The following is a 23,357-nucleotide window of genomic DNA, read 5'->3' as shown; positions in this document are numbered from 1 at the left end:
CGGTACCAATGGGCCCATTTGTACCGGTTTGAGGGCTCAGGTGGGCGAGGAGCTTTCGTACCGGTTTGGTAGGGGCTTTCGTACCGGTTCGTGTTAGGAACCGGTACGAAAGGTCTTCGGCCAAAATTAAAACGCGTGGTGGGGCCCGGGCTGGACCTTTGGTACCGGTTCGTAACACGAACCGGTACCAAAGGGTACCCAGCCATATCAAAAATCGCCCAGATCGTCCCGAGCCCCCTGGCTCTCATTTTTCTCTTCTTCCTCACACTCTAAATTTTTCTCCACCTCTCACACACTCCAATAATCTTTATTTTTCTCCACCATTTTAACAAGATTAACGGCATACATCTATCCAAGGGTTAGCAATATCATCCTTCCTTCCGGCGTTCCTAATTTAGCTCAGTTCTTTGGTAGTTTTAACTCGTACTATTTTTGTAGTGCAATCAAGGTGTTCGATGAAATGCCTAAGTTAGTGATTTTATTTTTTTATATGCTATTTGAGCTGAAATTATGGTATGTTTTGTGGGGGTTAATTAGTATCATCCCGTCCTCACACCGTCGATCGCTAGCGTCGTCCCCTAGCCGGCACGGTACCACCTCGGTGAGCCCCTCTTCTTTTTTATAAAAAACAATTAGTTTTATGTGATGAACTTGAATATTAATTAAGTTGGTCACTCATATATCCATGATGTTGTGTACTTAATGATTTTTGATATACATATAAAATGCAGATGAGTCGACAATGGATGTACGGTGACCGGTGCCATCCCGAGTTCATTATCGGCATGCATTATTTTCTCAACGTGGCTGAGGCAAACAGCAGTCGAATGGTTTCATGTATTGTCCATGTAGTTCCCGTAAGAATATGAAGGATTACTCTACCTCGAAGACCCTTCACGTCCACCTGCTGGAGAATGGTTTCATGCCCAGCCTATAATTGTTGGACCAAGCACGGAGAAAGAGGGGTTATATTGGAAGACAACGAAGAAGAAGAGGATAGTGACAACTATCCCAGCTTATTCACTGAAGACGGTGGTAGTAGAATGGGGGAAGACGAAGTTGAAGAAGAGCTCATTTTCGATGAGCCGATTTTTGATGACCCGGATGACGATTTGGGTCGGGCCATTCTTGATGCGAAGATGAACTGCGGAAATGAAAAGGAGAGGTTGAAGTTGGAGAAAATGTTAGAGGATCACAACAAACTGTTGTACCCAAATTGCGAAAATGGTCGAAAAAGCTGGGTACCACGCTGGAATTGCTGCAGTGGAAGGCAGAGAATGGTACTTCTGACAAGGGATTTGAAAAGTTGCTGAAAATAATAAAGAAGATGCTTCCAGGGGAGAACGTGTTGCCCTCTAGCACGTACGAAGCAAAGAAGGTTGTCTGCCCTCTAGGATTAGAGGTGCAGAAGATACATGCATGCATCAATGATCGCATCCTCTACCGCGGGGAGTACGAGAATTTGAATGCATGCCCGGTATGTAGTGCATTGAGGTATAAGATCAGGCGAGATGACCTTGGCGATGTTGAGGGTGAGTCCACCCCCAGGAAGAGGGTTCCTGCGAAGGTGATGTGGTATGCTCCTATAATACCACGGTTGAAACGTTTGTTCCAACAAATAGCATGCCAAGTTGTTGCGATGGCACAAAGAGGACCGTAAGAAAGATGTGATGCTGAGACACCCCGCTGACGGGTCGCAGTGGAGAAAAATCGACAGAGAGTTCAAGTCATTTTCAGATGACGCAAGGAACTTAAGATTTGGTCTAAGTACAGATGGCTTTAATCCTTTCGGGGAGCAGAGCTCCAGTCATAGCACCTGGCCAGTGACTCTATGTATCTATAACCTTCCTCCTTGGTTGTGCATGAAGCGGAAGTTCATTATGATGCCAGTGCTCATCCAGGGCCCGAAGCAACCCGGCAACGACATTGATGTGTACCTGAGGCCATTGGTTGAAGAACTTTTAGAGTTGTGGCGTGACGAAGGTGTACCTGTGTGGGATGAGCACGAACAAAAGGAATTTAACCTACGAGCGTTGTTATTTGTAACCATCAATGATTGGCCTGCTCTTGGTAACATTTCAGGGCAGTCAAACAAGGGATACAATGCATGCACACACTGTTTAGGTGAGACTGATAGTATTTATTTGGGAAACAAGAATGTGTACCAGGGGCATCGTCGATTTCTTCCAAAACAACATCACGTAAGAAAGAGAGGAAAGCATTTCGGAGGTGAGGCAGATAACCGAACCAAGCCTACCCGCCCTAATGGGGAAGTTATATATGATATGGTCAAGGATTTAGAAGTGATCTTTGGAAAGGGTCCCGGCGGACAATCTGTTCCGCATGATGTTGACGGACACGTACCCATGTGGAAGAAGAAGTCGATATTTTGGGAGCTACCCCAATCGGAAATTCTTAGAGGTTCACTCGCAATCGACGTGATGCACGTGACGAAAAATCTTTGCGTGAACCTGCTAAACTTCTTGGGCGTGTATGGGAAGACAAAAGATACACCGGATGCACGGCAGGACCGGCAAAGTATCCACGAAGGAAACAACCTGAATCCAGAGAAGTATCAAGGTCCCGCCAGCTATGCTCTTACCAAAGAGGAGAAGGAGATCTTTTTGAAGTCCCGAGTAGCATCAAGGTCCCGTCTGGCTTCTCGTCGAATATAAAGGGAATAATAAACATGTCGGAGAAAAAGTTTCAAAACCTAAAGTCTCATGACTGCCACGTGATTATGACACAATTACTTCCGGTTGCATTGAGGGGGCTTCTGCCGGAAAATGTTCGAGTACCCATTGTGAAGCTATGTGCGTTCCTCAATGCAATTTCTCGAAGGTGATCAATCCACTTACTCTACAAAATTTCTGAAGGATGTGGTCCAATGTCTAGTCAGCTTCGAGTTGGTGTTCCCACCATCCTTCTTCAATATTATGACACATCTCCTAGTTCACCCGGTCGAAGAGATTGGCGTTCTCGGTCCTGTATTTCTACACAACATGTTCCCCTTTGAGAGATTCATGGGAGTCTTAAAGAAGTACGTTCATAACCGTGCTAGGCCAGAAGGAAGCATCTCCAAGGGCTATGGAACAGAGGAGGTCATTGAGTTTTGTGTTGACTTTATTCTCGACCTTAAGCCGATCGGTGTTCCCGAATCGCGCTATGAGGGGAGACTGCGTGGAAAAGGCACGCTAGGAAAGAAATCAGCAACGTGTATGGACGGACATTCTTTCACTCAAGCACACTACACAGTTCTACTTAATTCCATCTTGGTGGCTCCGTACAAAGAGGAACACAAGGAGATCTTACGCTCTAAATACCCGGAGCAACGTGAAGATTGGATTGATGGAGAACACATGAAGACTTTCGGCGGTTGGTTGCAAACACGTCTCATGAATGTCACCGATGACGAGCAGCTGTACTTGTTGGCCAAGCAACCATCTTCTACTATATCGACTTTTCAAGGGTACGAGATTAATGGGAACACATTTTACACTTTCGCCCAAGACAAAAAGAGCACCAACCAAAACAGTGGTGTCCGCTTTGATGCGGAAGATGGAAATGGGAACAAGGTCACATATTATGGGTACATAGAGGAGATATGGGAACTTGACTATGGACCTAATTTCAAGGTCCCTTTGTTCCGGTGTAAATGGTTCAACCTGAAAGACGGGTACAGTAGACCAGCGACGGAATGACTACAAGTGGATTTCAAGAATCTTGGGTACGACACCGAACCATTCGTCCTAGCCAGTGAGTGGCTCAGGTTTTTTATGTGAAGGACATGTCTAGCAAACCGAAAAAGAAAAGAAAGGCAAGAGGACACATCATACGATGAGCCAAAGCGGCACATAGTTCTTTCAGGAAAAAGAAACATCGTGGGAGTAGAGGACAAGACAGACATGTCAGAAGATTATAATAAGTTTGACGATATTCCACCCTTCAAGGTAAAAATTGACCCAAGCATCATCTTAAACAATGAAGATTGTCCATGGTTGCGTCGCAGTAAGAAGAAAGGGAAACGGGCGAAGAAAACTCAGAAGACTAGAGGAGATGGAGTATAACTTGTGTATCTCAATATGGAAATCACTTTTGTGTAATGATGTTACTGTATGTAAGATATTAACAATGGAGATGGTTGGCTTGTTTTACTAGTTAAGTCACGGCTTGCGGGAAATTTTTCGAGGCGGAACTTCCGAATATGCCATATATAGGGCATGTGCACCAAGGGCATATTCGAGAAGTTCCGCCACGGGTGATTTCCCAACCCTTTCCGCAACATTGTTAGAGGAGATGGAGTCTTCCACGGGCTTGCAGGGAAATTTTTCCGAGGCGGAACTTCCGAAGATGCCATAGGGCGTGTGCACCAAGGGCATCTTCGACAAGTTCCGCCACGGGAGATTTCCCAACCCTTTCCCCAACATTGTTAGAGGAGATGGAGTCTTCCACGGGCTTGCAGGGAAATGTGTCCGAGGCGGAACTTCCGAAGATGCCATAGGGCGTGTGCACCAAGGGCATCTTCGACAAGTTCCGCCACGGGAGATTTCCCAACCCTTTCTTCCATCCATGGTGATGAAACTCTCCATCCATGTTGGCTTGTTGAGCTGCTTCCCATGGTCTATCGATGCTCCTTTTATAGGCAGAGCGTCCTTATCCTGCCGACAGCTTTAGTACCGGTTGCAGACACGAACCGGTACTAAAGGTTACCCACGCGTCCTTATCCCACCGACAGGGCGTCGTGCGCTACATACTTTATCTCATCGAGCAGGGCGTCCTTATCCTGCCGACAGCTTTAGTACCGGTTGCACCTACCAACCGGTACTAAAGGTTACCCACGCGTCCTTATCCCACCGACAGGGCGTCCTTATCCTGCCGACAGCTTTAGTACCGGTTGCACCCACCAACCGGTACTAAAGGTTACCCACGCGTCCTTATCCCACCGACAGGGCGTCCTTATCCTACCGACAGCTTTAGTACCGGTTGCACCCACCAACCGGTACTAAAGGTTTGCCTCTGTCTTCCCGCCTATTTTCTTCCCACGCTTTCCACCGGTTCCCGCCTTTGTCTTCCCGCCATTTTTTCACTATATATATGTAGGCTTGGCCACCATTTACATATCACATCTAGACTCATATCTGCAAACCTCATCATTCTCTCCCATGGCTTCCATCGCATCTCTAACCCCCGGGAGGCGGAGGCGCTTTGCGCCTCGAACTACCCCTGCCCGCCGGGCTACCGCGTCCCGACCGGCTGGTTGCTAAGCGTCGGAGGCGTACCGGTCCCTCCAGTCCCTCTAGGTGTGGCGCGCGAGATGGCCATCACGAACCACTACTACTTCGAGCTCACGCCAGAGCAGCGGAGGAATCCCCAGTGGCATCCCGACTACAGCCCGACTTGGGAAAGCTTCTTCATCAATCGGCGTGAGAGGGCGCTTTCCAGGCATGAGGAGGGCGGTCCGCCTCCTTCGAACTTCAACGAGGCCGGCCGTCGGCTGTGGTGGCGCGGCCGAACTCTCCAGGGCGTCATGGCCTACCGTGGCCCCCGCCTGCGCTACCCTCAGTCCCAGCCCACGCGTGCTCACCCGCCGACCGGAGAGTACCGCGACCCCGATGCCAGCGACGATGATGACGGCGACTACGACGACTACAGTGGCGACTACTACAGGGCTAGGCACGAGTATGACTGAATGACTCCAACAGTAGAATTTGGCCATGTATCTTTAATTTTCAGTTAAGCTATGTACTTTTAATTCGAGTTCAATCGTAATAAAAATTTATTCCCGCCCTTTCTTTCTCGCCTTTTTTCTCCCACGCGCGGCGTCGTGGCGGGAAAGTTTCCTGCGCGACGTCGTGGCGGGAAAGTTTCCTGCGCGACGTCGAGGCGGGAAACTTTCCCGCGCGAACGGCGTCGTGGCGGGAGTGTAAAGAAAGAAATAGAAACAATAAATAGAAAAGAAAATAAATAGAAAAGCAATAGAAAAAATAAATAGAAAAGAAACAGAAAAGAAAATAAATAGAAAAGCAACAGAAAAAAGAAATAGAAAAGAAATAGAAAAGAAAATAAAAAAAGAAAAGAAACAGAAAAAGAAAAGCAACAGAAAAGAAAATAAATAGAAAAGCAATAGAAAAAATAAATAGAAAAGAAACAGAAAAAAAAAATAGAAAAGCAACAGAAAAAAGAAATAGAAAAGAAATAGAAAAGAAAATAAAAAAATAAAAGAAACAGAAAAAGAAAAGCAACAGAAAAGAAAATAAATAGAAACGCAATAGCAAAAATAAATAGAAAAGAAACGAGAAAAGAAAATAAATAGAAAAGCAACAGAAAAAGAAATAGAAAAGAAATAGAAAAGAAAATAAAAAAAGAAAAGAAACAAAGAAAGAAACAAAAGAAACAAAGAAAAGAAAAAGAAAAGAAACAAAGAAAGAAAAGAAAACGAGAAAAGAAAAACAAAAAACAAAAAAAAACCTTTGGTACCGGTTGGTACCACCAACCGTACGAAAGGCCTTTCGTACGGTTGGTGGTACCAACCGGTACCAAAGGTTCTTTCTGTAAAACACTTAGCCGCGCGGCCATCTTCTTCTCCATTCTCACACTTAGCCGTGCCGCGCGCCGTTCGCACCCACGCCGCACCGCCGCGCACCCACGCCGCGCCGCCATCGGAGCCACGCCGCGCCGCCATCCGAGCCACGCCGCGCCGTCCGCAGCCCCGCGGTCGCCGTCGCCGTCGCCGCGCCCCGCAGGTAAGTCCGCCGCTCCCTCCCCGGCCTTCTTCCTCCCCCGCTCGCACGCGCGCCGCACATCCGGCGTCGGCGCCGCCGACTTCGCCTCACCACGCCCCGCCGTGCCCGACGTCGCCTCAGCACGCTCCGCCGTTCCCCGACGCTCGCAGACGCCCACGCCGACGACGCCAAGCCGCACTCTGCGGCTTCGTCGACACCACCCTTAGGGTGTTCGACGAAATGCCGCAGACGCCCACGCCCATGCCCCTGCCCCTGCCGCTGCCGCTGCCGTGCCCTGCCCGTGCCGTGCCGCTGTCGCTGCCGCTTGCCGTGCCGTGCCACTGCCCGTGCCGTGCCCTGCCCGTGCCGCTGCCGGCTGCCGCTGCCGTGCCACTGCCCGTGCTCTGCCCGTGCTCTGCCCGTGCTCTGCCCGTGCTCTGCCCGTGCCGCTGCCGCTGCCGTGCTCCTGCCCGTGCCGCTGCCGCTGCCGTGCCCTGCCCCGTGCCGTGCCGCTGCCGCTGCCGTGCTCCCTGGTGCCACTGCCCGTGCCGCTGCCGCTGCCGCTGCCCTGCCCGTGCCGTGCCCTGCCCCTGCCGCTGCCGTGCCCTGCCCGTGCCCTGCCCGTGCCCTGCCCCTGCCGCTGCCGTGCCCTGCCCGTGCCCTGCCCGTGCCCTGCCCCCGCCGCTGCCGTGCCCTGCCGTGCCGCTGCCGCTGCCGTGCCCTGCCCGTGCCCTGCCCGTGCCCTGCCCCTGCCGCTGCCGTGCCTGCCCCTGCCCTCGCTGCCGTGCCGTGCCGCTGCCCTGCCCCTGCATCAATAGTACTCATAAAAGTGAACAACTTGGTTAAAGTCAACCTTGCTGATTCAAAGTCAAACTCTTAATATAAGCATGCAAAGTGGCAACTTTGAAACAAATTTTAGATTTCCCCAAATTTTGGAATATTCACAAACCGCCGCGACATAGAGAGAAGAGCGAGAGGAGGAGCGCCGAGTGTTAGGGTTAGGGTCTGTAGCGGTGCCGAGTCCGTGGCGGTGCCGCCGTGTCATAGAGAGAAGAGCGAGAGGAGGAGCGCCGAGTACATGATTGTGTTTTTGTTTGGCATATTCATTTCAAAAGGAGGGCATATGTGTTTGTATTTCACATGATTATGCTATTAATTGCTTTCTTAATTTTGCAGTGACATTGAGGTATGGAGGACGGCACCTTCGTCCGAGATGAGGAGGGGGAAGAAGCGGTGCAGCGATTGATCTATGAGAGTGCCCGTGGTCCGGAACCCGACGATGGAGATGACAACGAGTACGCCGACTTTCTGAATGATTTTGGCGAGGGACTTGAGTCTGAACAAGTTAGAAAAGACAATGAAGTGTCCATCACAAACTCCGGCGAGGTGTATATCTATGTATCAATTAGTCTGTGTTCATCCCTAGATGCATTCATTTATTTGTATTGCACTTATTAACGAATAATTTTTTCTTTTAGCCTTCTGGATCATCGAGCAAGTCTGTTAGAACAAAACGAGGCCCGACGCGGGTGCTAAAGGGCGAGGGCAGGTTAGCCCTCACGGCATTCAAGGCTAATGGTGAACCAGTGGAGCCCAAGGAGTTTTGCCGCAAATTTACAAGTCAATCCGGAGTTATTGTTAGGGACCATGTACCGATCAGCATTCAAGAGTGGCATAAGCCGAAGAACCCGGAGAGTGGTGCTACTTATGTCAACGACAGCATGAAAAAATTTCTTTGGGAAACGCTACTGACAAAGTTCAGCCTACCGGAAGACATGACGGAAGGCCAGAAGGATAAAGTCAAGGAATGGACATGGAAGAAGATGGCCATACAATTCCAGAGCTTCAAGAAAAATTTATGGGACAAATATAAGAATGAAGATCCAGTATTCGATGATAATACCGAAAATCTAGTGAAGATAAAAGATCACTGGGCCGCATTTAAGGAGTATAAGAAATCGTCTAAGTTTGTGTCCCGATCGAAGAAAAATACCGAAAATGCTGCAAAGAAGAAACTTCCGCATCATTTGGGGTCAGGTGGCTACAAGAGTGCCATTCCGAAGTGGACAGCGTTTGAGAATAAACCGATGGATCATGGAATCACTCCACGGACATGGGACTGGCCCGAACGGTCCAAGTTCTGGTTGTTCGCTCATGGGGCAGGGTTGGACCCAAAGACAGGGTTGATCGTTGCGAAGGGAAAATGGAAGGAAAAAATTGAGGCAATTGTCCCGACGCTGGTCGATGCAATTGACCAGGGCCGAACGGGAGAGTACAATCCCGATCGAGCGAATGACGAGCTGACACTCGCCCGGGGAACCCCGAACATGTTGGACGGGTACGAGCTCGCCCAGGTCTCACCATGAAGGAAGCGTGGCCGGACAGCGGCGACACTTATAGAAGCCGTTCGCGAAAGAAGAAGAAGGACGCCGACATTGTAACGGAGTTGTTATCTAGGGTGGAGGCTCTTGAGAGAAATCGAGGGCACTGATCAGCCGCTGTTTCTACGGGATCCACAAGCCGATGCTGCCCCATCTCAGCGAAGAAGCGTGTCGGTTCCTCGCATCTTGACGGATGTGGAGGAAGCTACCCCGTGGATTATGTCACGGAGAAGACAGATTGCGAGCTACATATGTTAATCGGGACCGCGTCTCGTTAAGGTGGCGGTCGGCTATGTGTACCCAAGTGAAGATGGAGCAATGCACCATCATATGCCCATTCCACCTGGTTGTGTTCGTGTCGGGGTGGATGAAGTTGTTTCGGGGTTTGAAAAAGTGGAGCTTGATATTCCTAGAGGTGAAGATGAGAGGACACTGGGCGATGTCAAGCACGGTTTCGCCCTATGGCCGAAGAAGTACGTCGTCCTTTTGCAAAGGCCACCGACTCCTACACATGAGCAGCAAATGCCATCGACTCCTCCTGGTGGCAGTCCCGGTGAGCAGCCAAGTCCACACCTACGAGAGGGACCCCAGCGTGAGTCCACCATCTCGAGATCCTCCGCGTAAGACGGCGTCCGTTAAGCGGAACGGTACGCCGCCTAGGAAGAAAGCTAGAAAGGAGAAACAACTGCCGCCTCCTGAGAAGTTACCTTGGGAAAAAACTCCAGAGGAAAACGCGGAGGCCGTTAAGGCCGAGGTGAAGAAATTTTTTGCGCCGAAAGTGCCAGAGATACCTTTCGAGAAGACACTAGATCGGGAGAAAGTTGTGCGTACCGTTGACAATCTATATGACCCTGTACCATCGCCGCCATCTGACTATGCGCGTTCTATTGAAAGGTCGTATGACAAGATGATCGAGGCGACAAAACCCGTTAAATCGGGTCTCGGGGAGATAAAAGGGATACCCAGTCTCTACCAGCTCGGACAACAACCCGTTCAATCGGTCGCCCCTCTCAAGGTGTTTGACGGGAAGACCGTTCAAAGTTCTCGACAAGACGCAACGATTACGCCTTAGCTGAACGAGCATATCAGTTTGTTCAAGGGAAAGATTTGGTCGAGAATCTCAGGGAAGGTACCAACATGTATGCGTAACTTGCATCTTCGTGGTACCTTAAGGCCTCAAAGGAAGGGATCGAGACTATCATGGTGCGAGTTAGGGAAGAGCACTACTTCCGGGAGTCTTGTGTGAACGTTGACTTCGCCGAACTCTTTCAGTTATATAATCTCCGGGCCCTCGACAAATCAATCATCAGTTGCTATTGTCTGTAAGTGATTTATTTATTTAATTTGAGAAGTCGTTCATTGTCTGCAGATTATAATCTTTTGTGCGCTATATTATGCAGATCGAAGATGCTCGAATGCAAAAGGGACGATATCACAGACATTGGGTTCATTGACCCGAACACAATGCATGTCAAAACCATAGATGATCCCCTCTATAACAAGGATACACCGCAGACTTTGCTAAGGTTTTTGAAGCGACAACGTGACAAAAAGCTAATACTTTGGCCTTACAACTTCGAGTGAGTCTTACTGTCTTATAACACATTATATTTTGCTCACCGTATGTCAAAATTTTAACTAATGACTACATATTGAAACGTGCGTAGGTTTCACTTTATTCTTCTCGTCATCAATTTGGAAATTGGAGAAGTTGAAGTCTTGGACTCACTAACCAAAGAAAAGGATCTATACGTGTCTTGTTTTTTAATGCTCGAAGGTAATTTGAATTCTTATCGGTTTGTTTCGTTAATTTCCTGCTTTGAACTAATTGATGACTCTTTTATGCATTTTCTTTTGTCGAGCAGCGTATGGCAAACTTTCATCAAGGAAGATACGTCCCGTGAATGGCCACCGAAGCTGCGATGGCGTGCGAAAGTAAGTAGTACTACCTAGGTCCACACACCTTTCAATTATCATACTTGACTATTGTTTGATTGAATTATATTCTTGTAAAGAAATGCCCGCAACAACCTCCGGGGACCGATCTCTGTGGATTCTTCGTTTGCGAGTTCATCCGCAGAATTGTCAACGAGAGAACGAATAATGAGAGAAATAAAGAGGTACAAAAACAATCTTCACAAATTTGTTTTGTTATCATAAGTTGTGCCGAGTTTCAGTAATAGTTGTTTCATGTATTCATTTGTATCTTATTCTTTTATAGTTGGCAAGAAAGCGGAACAAGCTCTCAATCGATGACCGCTTCATAGCAATAGGCGAGGAATTGGCGGGATTTTTCCTTCGGGACGTCATACCACCACTCGCAGAGCACCACAATGAATGAAGATGTACATGTTACATATATCGTTGACTCGAAGAGTACCACTATGCTACATGTAATAGACATATATAGAGTACGCCTCGGAGAGCACCACTATGCATGAAGATCGATCTTCATGCATAGTGCTACTTAATTTGCGATCTCATGCAATAACATGTGTGTTATATTATATGCACCAACTTGCTATGCATCATCTTGATCTTCATGTACTACCTAAACCCAAACGCGTTTCTGGTGCATCGACGCGATATGAATCAAACCGATATCCCTAAACCTCTCCAAAACCCTAAAAAGCCAATTCTCTGCCGCGGCAGAGATTTGGGAAAATTCCCTGCCGCGGGGGGAACCTTTGGTACCGGTTCGTATTACCAACCGGTACCAAAGATCCTCAGCCCTGAGCTCTCCTGGTGGCCCACGTGGAGGCCCGTTTTATACCGGTTCGTAAGCAACCGGTACGAAAGGGGGGGGGGGCTTTAGTGCCGAATAATTTGTACCGGTTGCTAAACCGGTACGAATGGCCCTCTGGAACCGGTATAGATGGGCGTTTTTCTACTAGTGTGCCGACACCGTCACCAACATCATCCTGCCCACCTTCGACATCAAGTTCCTGCAGCCGGTCATCTTCAACACATACGAGGCCAAGAAGCAACCTCTCAAGAACGCCCACCTGTCGCGGATAGTCACTTCTAACGGAGCCGGTAACTACCGGACTCCCAGCAACCAATCATGTGGTGCCAGCTGATCTAGTACAGGTCTACCACATCTATGTATTCTTGTGTATGCGTTCATTGTGTTATTTTCTGCTCCTACGTAGGCCCCACCCACGTGCCTTTGTCCCTTTGCATGCACCTTCTCTCTCTTGGCTTATTACGCCGACTCCACAACAGCTAGCTAATAATCCCATATTACACTAAAATCTATTTAGAGTACTTTTTTTCGCTACAAGTTTTGAAATTATGATTAGTATAAATTTTTAAAAATAAGTTTAGTTCATTTTTCACCCATACTTCAGTTAAGGTATTTTCCAAATTTCAATAAAATATTCTTCAAATTTCTATGACCAACCCAAATCAAACGAACAAGATATTTGTCTACGTATGGGTTTACATAATTTTTTAGATTTTTTTTAGAATTTTAGTTCATTTTTCACATATACTCCAATTATTTCTGTTTTTTCACATAAATATGATTCACACATAATCCAGTTATATATTTTATGTTATAATAGTTTAATTATATTTCAGAATTTCAATAAAATATTTCGTGAACAAGATATTTTATGGAATTAGCTCAAAGATATATAAAAAATTGTTTTTTTAAATGTACTGAAAAATTTCTGAAAACAAAGCAAAATAATTGAAACACATGTGAATCGTAAATAATTTTTTAATGGAAAGCTTGGAAAATCATGTATAACCCTTATATGCAATATGTCATATCTCTTCTATACCAAAATGTTAGTGAAACCATACTTGAAACATCTCTTGTTCATTTTATGGAATTAGCTCAAAAATAGAAATATTTTAATTGTATTTTGTTATTAATGACATATATGGATAGTAAAGGATTTCTCAAATGGTGCCGTAAGATCACTAGTAGTGGCGCACCCCTCTAGTGGTGCTCCACTGCTATATAGCAGTGGCGCACCAAAAACAGGTGCCCCACTGCTATGAAATTACTAGTGGCGCACCACAACAACCATGCGCCATTGCTATATTTATTTTATGATTCAGCTCCACCCCGAGACTTAGCAAAGGGCGCACCTAATATAAGGATGTGTCAAGGGTGGCGCACCTATAAGTTAGTAGTGGCGCACTAGGTAGTGCGCCACTGTTACTTGAGTTAGCAATGGCGCATGAGTAGTGCGCCACTACTAGGCGTGATAGTAGTGGCGCACCACTAGTTCGCCACTGATGACAAAAAGTGGTGCGCCACTGATAGCCTGTTTTCTAGTAGTGAACTATAATATATGTGAATCATATTTGTGTGGAAAAGAAATAAAACAGGAATATGTGCGAAAAAAGGAGCATATTTTCTTAAAAATAATCATGACCTAAAACTTTTATGAAAACAATGTAAGATGATTGGAGTATATGGTAATAATATATGGAACTTCTATGAACTTACGAAAATAGGAAATTGTGACATGATATTTCGTAGGAAGATTTTGTCATTTATTTAAAAAGCGATACAATATTTGAAACATGGTAAATGTGGCATATGTAGTTTGTACCAACTTGATATTAAAAAAAAGTCTCACATTTTAATATTATATACCATAATTTGTTCATATCATAATGCTATCCATAATCAAAATAGTTGATGTCCGAAACCTAGCTAGTTGGATTGTACTAGGTATGAAAAAAAATTATATAAATGTGAGTAATATCTGTAAAATTTCTTTGATTCCAAGATGTTACAGAATCTGATTTGAGTAGCTCACAAATTTTGAAGATATTTTGATTTTTTCTGAAACAAACTTACACTGTTCTGGAAATAAAGAAATATAACTGGAATATGTGTAAATCTTGTAGGGAGCTTCTATAAAGTTGTTTTAAAAATTTACAAAGCATAACTTCAAATTTGTATTGAAAATAGTTAAAATATATTTCACCCTCACATGTTGTGGTGGAGGCGGAGATCAATAATTAAAGAGAGAGAGTATGGAAAGCACATATGGGTAATAATGCAGACACATCCACGTGGAAGGGCCGCGCCTTGAGGCTGCGCTGGCCATGGCTTCGATGGACTGACCCTCAGCGGCCCTGGGTGGGCTCCAAGCTTCCACGTGACGATACCGACATGGCCCTTTTAGGGCGGCAACGAAGATCACCATCGGCAATGGGGAACTTACTTCCTTACGGTTCGATTCATGGTCCGAACGCGGGCCACTATGCTTGTGGACCCCGATCTTTTAAGGTGGCCACCAGAAAATCAAGATCCGTCGCCAAGGAATTCCTCGATGACAACTGGATCCACTCCATTGCCGGCCTCAGCACGCCGGTTCAGCTAGCGCAATTCCTGGATGTCTGGAATCTCGTGATGTCCACCCACCTGAACCCGGACACCCTGGACACCATTGCTTGGTCTACGAGCTCGCAGGGGACTTACTCTGCGGGGTCCGCTTACCACCTACAGTTCCTGGGCAGTTTTCCCAAGTTTGACGCCGCCAAGATTTGGCTTGCACACGCGGAGCCAAAATGCAAGATCTTCGCATGGCTTGCCCTTCACGCTAAACTTCTCACCGCCGATGCTCGCCATTCGGGGGTGGCCGCATGACCCAGTCTGCCCCCTTTGCTTGTCTGCCCACGAGACGGCTACCCACCTCTGCAAGGATTGCCCTTTCACCACAGCTATATGGAACAACATCCACCAAAACGGCGACCACAACCCGGCTTCACACGGCCAGACTTTCATGTCTATCAATGACTGGTGGGACAACATCATTGAGAGCAAGCCGGGCTCTGAAAGGCGCCGCCTCAGTGGACGCTTTCTCTATGTGATATGGAACGCCTGGAAAGAAAGAAACAGAAGCATCTTCATTGGACATTGCCTCACCTACATCGAGGTGGCCTCAATCGTCAAGGAGGATATTGAGCAAAGGCAGCGTGCTTTCGCGCCTGTTAGAGTCGCCATCCCAGCGGAGCCTGACTAGGCAGCTGTGTTTTTCTTTTTACCTCGGTGGTTTCTGGCATGTTCTACACCTCAATCTAAACATGCCTTCTTTGTACAGTTTTGGTTTTCCCCCTTGCTTATATGAAAAGGCAGTGCTCCTGCCGGTTGCTCCAAAAAAAGGGATGTGGTGGGGAGATCGCCCCGGTGGTCTCCCGCGCCGGATCTGGAGCTGTTGCCTTTCTGCGTCAAGCTCGACCCTGCCCAACCCTAGACTTGCTCTGGTGGGTTGCTGCTGTTGGAGGTGGAGCGCCAGACCGGGGGAAACTCTTGGCCGACGGGGCGGCCACGAAGTCGTCGACGCTGTTGGTGCCGATCTCCTTCTTTAAGGCGATTTCGAGGTAGTCTATCCCCTCCCTGTCTAGCCTATCTCGGGTGAAAACCCAAAAGCCTCGACTTGGGCGGCGGCGGCGCACCGGCGTCGTCCCCTTCCTCAAGGCGCCGCCTTGGGATGGCTAGGTCAGTGGTCGATTCTTCGACGGTGGTTTGGCTGCTGGGAGCGGGCGTTTTCTAAGTATGCGTACATATAATATATTTTGTACAATTATATCAACAAAGTATAGCATACACCATTTATATATGAGACATCCGTTTACAATCCATATTTGTGCAGAAAATAATTTCCACGCATTGTTACAAAATCTCATTAACAAATCAAATTGATTACAATCATTTCTTTGCACCACAAGTGTTTCACAATTTTACGGAGAAAACAGACAAATCAACTTTTTGATATGTTACATAAGTTAACTGAACCCAAGCAGATATGTTACGAGAATTACTTTGGATGTCAAATTAAGAAAAATACAAATGTCACATTTTGTTGATAAAAAGTATGATATGGAGAAGTGAATGGTAGGTCCAATCATACGGACAAGATATGATTCAATATTGAGTTCTGTAACATCTCAGTTTAGGGAACCATGACATGTAACTTTCAATAATGGGTTCTGTAACATCTCAGTTTAGGGAAACATGACATGTATTCCTTTCTGAAATTTGGTCGATACCAAATACGACCCATTCATTTTTTAGAGATTGATCACACCTCTTAAATTGCTGGTACCTAACCAATCAGATGCTATAATGGCGAGTAGTAAGCCACAGATCCAAGCATGAGAGAACATTACAGGCAAACAACATGAGAAAAAAAAAAAGAGGGTTGAGGGATCCAACAGCGGATGAAGAACTGAACATTTTCTGGCTGAAATGGCTGGGGAAGCCGATGAAAATACTCAAAAAGATTGCAGGCAATCTCTGGGAAGAGCACGAGCGGGAGAGGGAGCAGAGCGAGCTCCTCGAGCCCATCGATGCAGGCCTCACCTCGGCCGACGGCAGGCGGCCGCCTCGCCGTTGTTCCGGCCGCAGAACTGTCGACAGTCTTCACGCCAGCTTGTTGCCCTCCGTTGCTGCCTTGCGGCAGGAGCAGCGGCGCTGTCTCGCCGTGCAAACACGGGCAGTCCGGCCGCCATCTTCACGCCATTGCGGCACCGCCGCCTTTTCCGGATCGAGATGCGGGGAGAGGAGAGAAACGATGAAGAGCGCGCCGGATGGTGGCCTGTGCGGTTGTGGCTAGATATTATCGGGTCAAGTGGGACATGTATGTATTATATGTATCCTATGTGCAAGAATAAATACCCAGCAAGAGAGGGAAATACCAGAATCTCACGCCCGAATCGCGCGCAACATATCCAACGATGAGATCGTGACCGGTAGTTACCGGCTCCGCTAGAAAATCCGCGTTCCACCTGTCGGACATCTGCATCAGCACGTCGGCGGCACCCACCTTCTTCCCGCCGCACTACTTCAAGACCTACAATCCATGGGGCAAGGTCCGCGAACGCGAGTACAACCTTATAGACGGCGGCGTGGCCGCCAACAACCCCACCATGGCTGCCGTGTCAATGATCACCAAGGAGGTCTTGTGCCGGAACATGGACTTCAACCTCGGCAAGCCCGCCGAGTACTATCCGCAGACCTCATCCTCTCCGTCGGCACCGGCTCGGCCAAGCTGGCGGAGATGTACACCGCGCCGGAATGTGCCAGGTGGGGCCTCCTCCAGTGGCTCCACGATCGCTGCTTCACCCCGATCATCGACATGTTCTGCCACGCCAGCGCCGACATGGTCGACATCCACGCCGCAGTGCTCTTCAAGGCTCTCGGGGCTGAGAAGAACTACCTTCGCATCCAGGACGACTCACTCCTTGGGGACACCGCGTCCGTGGATATCGCCACCGAGGAGAACATGGTGGCACTAATCGAGATTGGCAACAAGCTGCTCAACAAGAAGGTGGCCAGGGTGAACATCGACACTGGGAGGTACGAGTACGTCAAAGATGAGGGAACCAATGAGGAGGAGCTCGCGCGCTTTGCCAAGGAGCTCTCCCGAGAGCGCAAACTGCGCCAAACCACCCTCTCCTCCTACTAGGACAGACACGGACTCGGAACAGAGATGATCGATATTGGGTCAATCGATCCAGAGTTGTAATGCGAGTGAGTGATCAGCTGTTATGCATAATAATTACTCCATGTAAAGAAAGATGTGGAATAATGGACTGTCTCTCCCCGTGGACAATATTATAACATAAATAAATGGCGTCGTATCTTATGAATCCGGCCAATTCATGTACCTGTGCATCCATGTGATTTCGGCCGAACGATTAAAATCATGTGTCTCACGTCCAGTCAGAAGGAAATTTACCATGGTACCTGTTATGCGCATGATACCATGGTTATTTTTGAGGGCTCGGACTTATATATCCAGAACACCAAGTTCCCACTCCTCTGTTTTGAGACCATGTCGGATCTCAAGATTAACTTTGATAAAAGTGAGGTTGTGGTCTTGGGGTACCCCCGGAAGTTCAGCAGCGGATCGCTGACAACCCCAACTGCAGGTTGTCATCTTTCCCTATGAACTACCTGGGAGTTCCTATTAGGGATTCTAGGGTCCTTATTAGAGATCTCGCCTCCTTATTGGGGCGAGTCAGAGCGAAGGCTGAACCATGGTGCGGGTGGTTCACCTCCAAGGGTAGCAAGATGATTCTCATTGATTCGTGCCTATCTAGTCTTCCCATGTATATCATGGGTCTGTACATCCTTCCTGAAGGGGTACATGCTGCCTTTGACAAAGAGCTTTCCCGCTTCTTTTGGCAAGACAGGACTGGACGCCAGAAATACCACATGGTCAAGTGGGCCGATGTGTGCGCCCCCAAGGACCTTGGGGGCATAGGGATTATCTCCTCTCGCCACATGAACGTGGCCCTCATGTTGAAATGGGTGTGGAGGATCCTGTCTGACGATGGGGGCTTGTGGCTTAAGCTGATTAAGGCTAAATACCTACGGGGTCGGCCTCTCCTTGCTTGTGACCGCCGGGAGGGATCTCAGTTTTGGAGAGCCCTCCAGGACATCAAGCATGAGATTAGAGCAGGACTCTCCCTCTCCATAGGCGATGGTAGAGGGACCATGTTCTGGCTCGACCCTTGGCTTGGCGACCGCCCCCTGAGTCTTGACTTCCCGGACCTCTTCGCCATTTGCACCAACCCCTCTATCCTGGTGGCCGACGTGGCGCAGGAGGGATGGGTTATTTTGTTCCGCCGCGGTCTCACCCAGGGAGAGGCCTTGGGTCTGGCCTCACTGCGGGACCTCCTCCCGGACGATCTGCCGGGAGGATTAGATGCGCCGTCGTGGCGCTTAACGCCTTCCGGCTCGTTCTCCGTGCGGACGGCCTACAAGGCCATGTTTAGGGGGCCTCTGCTGCCCTGGACGGTCCCGCTTTTTAAGGCCCCTATCCCGCTTAAGACGAAGATTTTCTTATGGCAGTTGCTTAGGGATCGCCTTCCCTCGGGGGTGGAGGTTTCGAAGCGGCACGGGCCGGGCGATGGGCTTTGTCCATTATGTGCTATGCCGGAGACGACGACACACATCATGTTCTCCTGTCCCGCGGCACGTTTCCTTTGGAGCTTCTGCAGAGGCGCCAGGGCCCGAGTGGCAGGCCTCGGCCCTCGGGGAGTTCATCGAGGCCCGCGCGAACAACACTGGTAGGAGGAGGCGCCTCTTCTGGTTGTTGTTCGCGGCCTTGACCTGGACTCTGTGGACTGTGCGCAATAAGATGGTCATCGAGCGTATCTTACCTCGCCGCGCTTCTGACTCTGTCTTCTCTTTCTTGGCTTTGTTGCAGCAGTGGTACCCGCTGTGTAGACAGCGGGACAGGGAGCGCCTGGACGGCATGTTGGAGGATCTTCTTGTGGCTGCCCGTCGCATATCTACACCGTCCAGCCTCTGAGTGCCCCTCTTCTGTGGGGTGGTGTATCGTCTATCTCGGGTGTGTGGGCATGTTGTGCTGTTGCCCAGCAGACTTTTGATGTGGGGTGTGTGCTCTGTGTGTTGTATCTGAACTATGTATGGATGTGGTTGCTTTATTTATAAAGCGGGGCGAAAGCCTATTTCGAGGAGAAGGAAATTTACAATTACACACCCGCTTTCGAGTAACTACGTCTTATTTTTTGCGAAAACCTCCTCCACTAGACTGTAGCCGCCATGTCTCAGATCTAGGGCTCGCTCTGACGGTGACTAAGGGCGGCCAGACCACGACGGCAGGGCGCGCTCGGCGGCAGTCGTCCTCAAGTTCTTCCTGTTAGATTGAAGATAAACATGAAGCCCTATTCAGCTGGACTCCACCGTGATCCATGCAACGCATGTTGTGCATGCACCCTTGTAGCTAGGATCTCAACCGTATCCCGTGTGCATGCGTGCGTTGTCTCCCTCTCTCTGTACTGCTCTATAAGTAGCATGTACTAGGTTGTATGATGATCAAGCATTGCAGTGTGATGCACACACAAAGTCTCCGACTATACATTCTTTCATGGTATCAGCTTAGGCCACGTTCCTATGGCTGATCTCCCTGGCGCATCGGCCGGCCTGCAGGCACCGGTCATCTCCATGGCCCCGTCGACCTCCTCCGCACCTCTTCCCATTGCCCCGGTACGTCCTCCTCTAGCCCTTGCTCCAACTGGCTTCTTCATCTCCTACCAGATGCGGGGTGTCCACATCAAGAATATCATCCCCCGCACCCTCGAGCTGTCCTCGGGTTCCTACACCCAATGGCGCAACCTGCTCGAGCTCACCGCCGCGGAGTACGGCGGCCTGGATCACCTGACGGAGGACACGGCGCCCGCCAACCCCGACGTCGAATGGTGCACCATCGACCCGATCCTTCAGCGCTGGATCTACGGCTCCATCTCTGTGGAGCTCACCGACATGATCACCGACCCCTCCAAGACGCGCGGCAGCTCTACGTCACCCTCGCTGCGGTCTTCCTCAACAATAAGTGCCATCGTGCTGTCCACCTCACCACCAACCTCCATGACCAGCGCCAGGGAACTCTCAGCATCGCCCAATACTGCGCACGGATCAAGACCGTCGCCGACGCTCTTTGTGACGTCGATCAGCCGCCCTCCAACGACACTCTCGTCACTGTGCTCACGCGCGGGCTGAACGAGCGGCACGCCATCATCGCCAAGATCCTCCTCGCCGCGTCCGGGAAGATCACCCTCGACGACGCCAGGAACATGCTGCTTCTAGACGAGATGCAATCTCGTGCCACCGAGCGCGTCGCCTCCCAGTCCGCCCTCATCGCCCTTGGACGCGGTGCCAGCGGTGGCGGTTATGGCGGCGGCTACGGCGGTGGCGGTTACGGTGGTGGCCCTGGTGGCGGCGGCCCCTACTACCAGCCCGCCTTCCTCCCTCCAGCTCATCCTGGCGGCATCGACACCTTCGGCAGCAACTACGGCGTGCCGTCCTCGCCCTCGCCCAACTAGGGCAAAACAAAACGCACATGCGTCACCAACCATGGTGGCTACAACCCTAATGGCGCCCGAGCAGCGCCCCTGGATGGGCTACGGCAACAACTGGCAGCCGCATCGGCCCTTCTTCCACAACGGCATCCTCGGCCCTCGTCCGCAACAGTAGCAGGCCTTCGCCACGTTCGCGTCTCCACCAAACGGCGCGGTGCCCTTCCCCGCGTCCGTCTACGCCGCACCTCCGTCCGTGCTCCAGTCGCCCTACTACGGCGTTCCTCCTCCACCGCCTCAGCATCTGCTGATTCCATGCCACGGACAAGCCTTCGGCCAGGACCCTCCGCCGCCCCTGTACCAGGCGCCGCCCCTGTTCACCGTCTCCGCCATGTCGCAGCAACAGCAGCCCGGCCCCAGCTCCGCACCACCCTCCTTCGACCAGGCCACCCTCATCGGCGCCCTCACAGACCTCTCCATGGGTGGTCAATCCGGGCCTTGGATCGCGGATTTCGGCGCTTCTGCGCACCTCTCTGCAACTCACGGTAATTTCTCTTCCCCTCGACCAGTTTTCAACATGCACCGGTTATAGTTGGCAATGGATCGCACCTTCCCATTTCTCACCTAGGACAACCTATCCTTCCATCTTTGCATCGTCCATTATATCTGCAGAATGTTTTAGTTGCTCCCGATATTGTTCAAAACCTCCTCTTTGTCAAACGCTTTACCACTGATAATTTACTGTTAATGGAATTTGATCCGTTTGGTGTATCTGTGAAGGATCTACGCACGGGGGCCCTTCTTCTTCGATACAACAGTGAAGGTGATCTCTACCTGTTGTTCCCACCGACGCCTTCACCAAGCTCCAACATTGCCCTCTCCACGACGTCCTCATCCTTGTGGCACCGTCGCTTAGGCCATCCAGGGCATTCTTTAATTTTCGTTCATTACATTGTAATAAATCAACCAGGCTTTGTGATGCTTGCCAATTGGGAAAGCATACCCGGTTGCCATTTTTCTCTTCCTGTAAGGGTATATTGCCCCTATGTGTTGTTTTGGTAATTAGTGAAACCCCTATGGACTAATGTTTTCATTGAGTTTATATGAAGGAATATTCCATAGGTACTACTTGTAGTCCATGTGTTGGATTCAAGTATGGATGCCATGAAGATAAAGATATACCTTGAGTATTGGCATCAAGATCATCGATTTGAAGACATATATGTGATATGATCAAGAAAAAGATATGAAGATGGAGTTCCTATGTGGAACTCAATATTAGCCATGCTCTAGCTTATGTGATAAGCAATGGATGATCAAGATCTTGAGTGCTTGATTCCAAGTGAAGAATTCAAGTTATGGCTCTAAGTTGGTTTCATGATAGTCTCATAAGTTGAGCTATGATTGACTAAGATTTAGAACATGCAAACAAATAAATAATTCTTTATACACCTCAAGATAGTATGATAGAGCATGAGAAGATACAAGGTTGACCAATACAAAGAGTGAAGAATAGATTCAAGTTTGGTCAACACATGAAGCATGAAGAATGTGCCACGTGAAGTCATGTGGTATGGTAAGCCTTGTCAATTATGCTTTATGAACTAACCCATCATATATGTGCCCTTGTGTTGTCTATGTGGGTTAGGTATCTTTCCATGGGTGTGCATCAAAAGTGAGATCTCATATAGCCCATGAGAGGATGACATCAAGTGGTGATCGTCATCAAGGTCGAGTTGGACAAGTTCAAGATGAGCATCTAAAGTGGATCACATGCTTGAAGCTTGTCGTCCATTTGGTGATAATGGACATGTGAAGATGTGCATCAATGGAGCTTTCCCATCATGGTGTATGGGGGAGCATTTGTGAGTCTTCACGAAGCAACAATGATCAAGTGAGATATTCCGGCTTGAGTGGAGCTTGAAGAGTTATCATCAAGATCAAGCGGGATGTGCAAGGCAAAGGTATGACCTTGCTAGGTTTTCCTTTTACCAGTCTCAAGGTGGTTGTTGGGAGACCAGATTATAGGATACATAGCCGCACTATCAGGAGGGGCTTTCGGTTGGGTAACTTGATCACATCGTCTTATCGAGCTCAACCCTTTGCATGCTTTGCATTCCATAAATCTTGTTGCTTCTTGGTGTTTCTCTGTGTGAGGTTCTTGAGCTTGTTGCTAGCTTTACAACAAGCCCAAGTTCATCGAAAACGGAATTCGTATGCATCTTCTATTGCGTTTTCGAGCTTGGAGGTTTTACCGGTGTCTCTTTTATAGATAAGTCAAAACCTTTTACATTATGTTTCTTAATCAATAGTTTGACTATGATTTTTCTATGCATAATGTTGTAGAGCTCGTTGTCGTGATTCCAACGAGCCCAAGATCATCGAAAACGGAGTCCAGTTCGATGCAAAAGTTATCGCAGTTTCGGTACACAGCCCGGTCCACTGAGTGCTGCTA

General features: G+C 48.8%; 1 pseudogene; it reads left to right on the top strand.

The window, feature by feature from the left end:
* The window catches only part of LOC127321679 (patatin-like protein 1), a 29,489-nt pseudogene extending 11,948 nt beyond the window's left edge, over positions 1–17,541 (top strand).
* The last annotated feature ends 5,816 nt before the right edge of the window (positions 17,542–23,357 follow it).

The sequence above is a fragment of the Lolium perenne genome, chromosome 7 (genome assembly GCF_019359855.2).
Source record: "Lolium perenne isolate Kyuss_39 chromosome 7, Kyuss_2.0, whole genome shotgun sequence".
Classification (NCBI taxonomy): Eukaryota; Viridiplantae; Streptophyta; class Magnoliopsida; order Poales; family Poaceae; genus Lolium; species Lolium perenne.
Note: the sequence above shows the minus strand (reverse complement) of the source record. Positions and strands in the feature narration are given on the sequence as shown.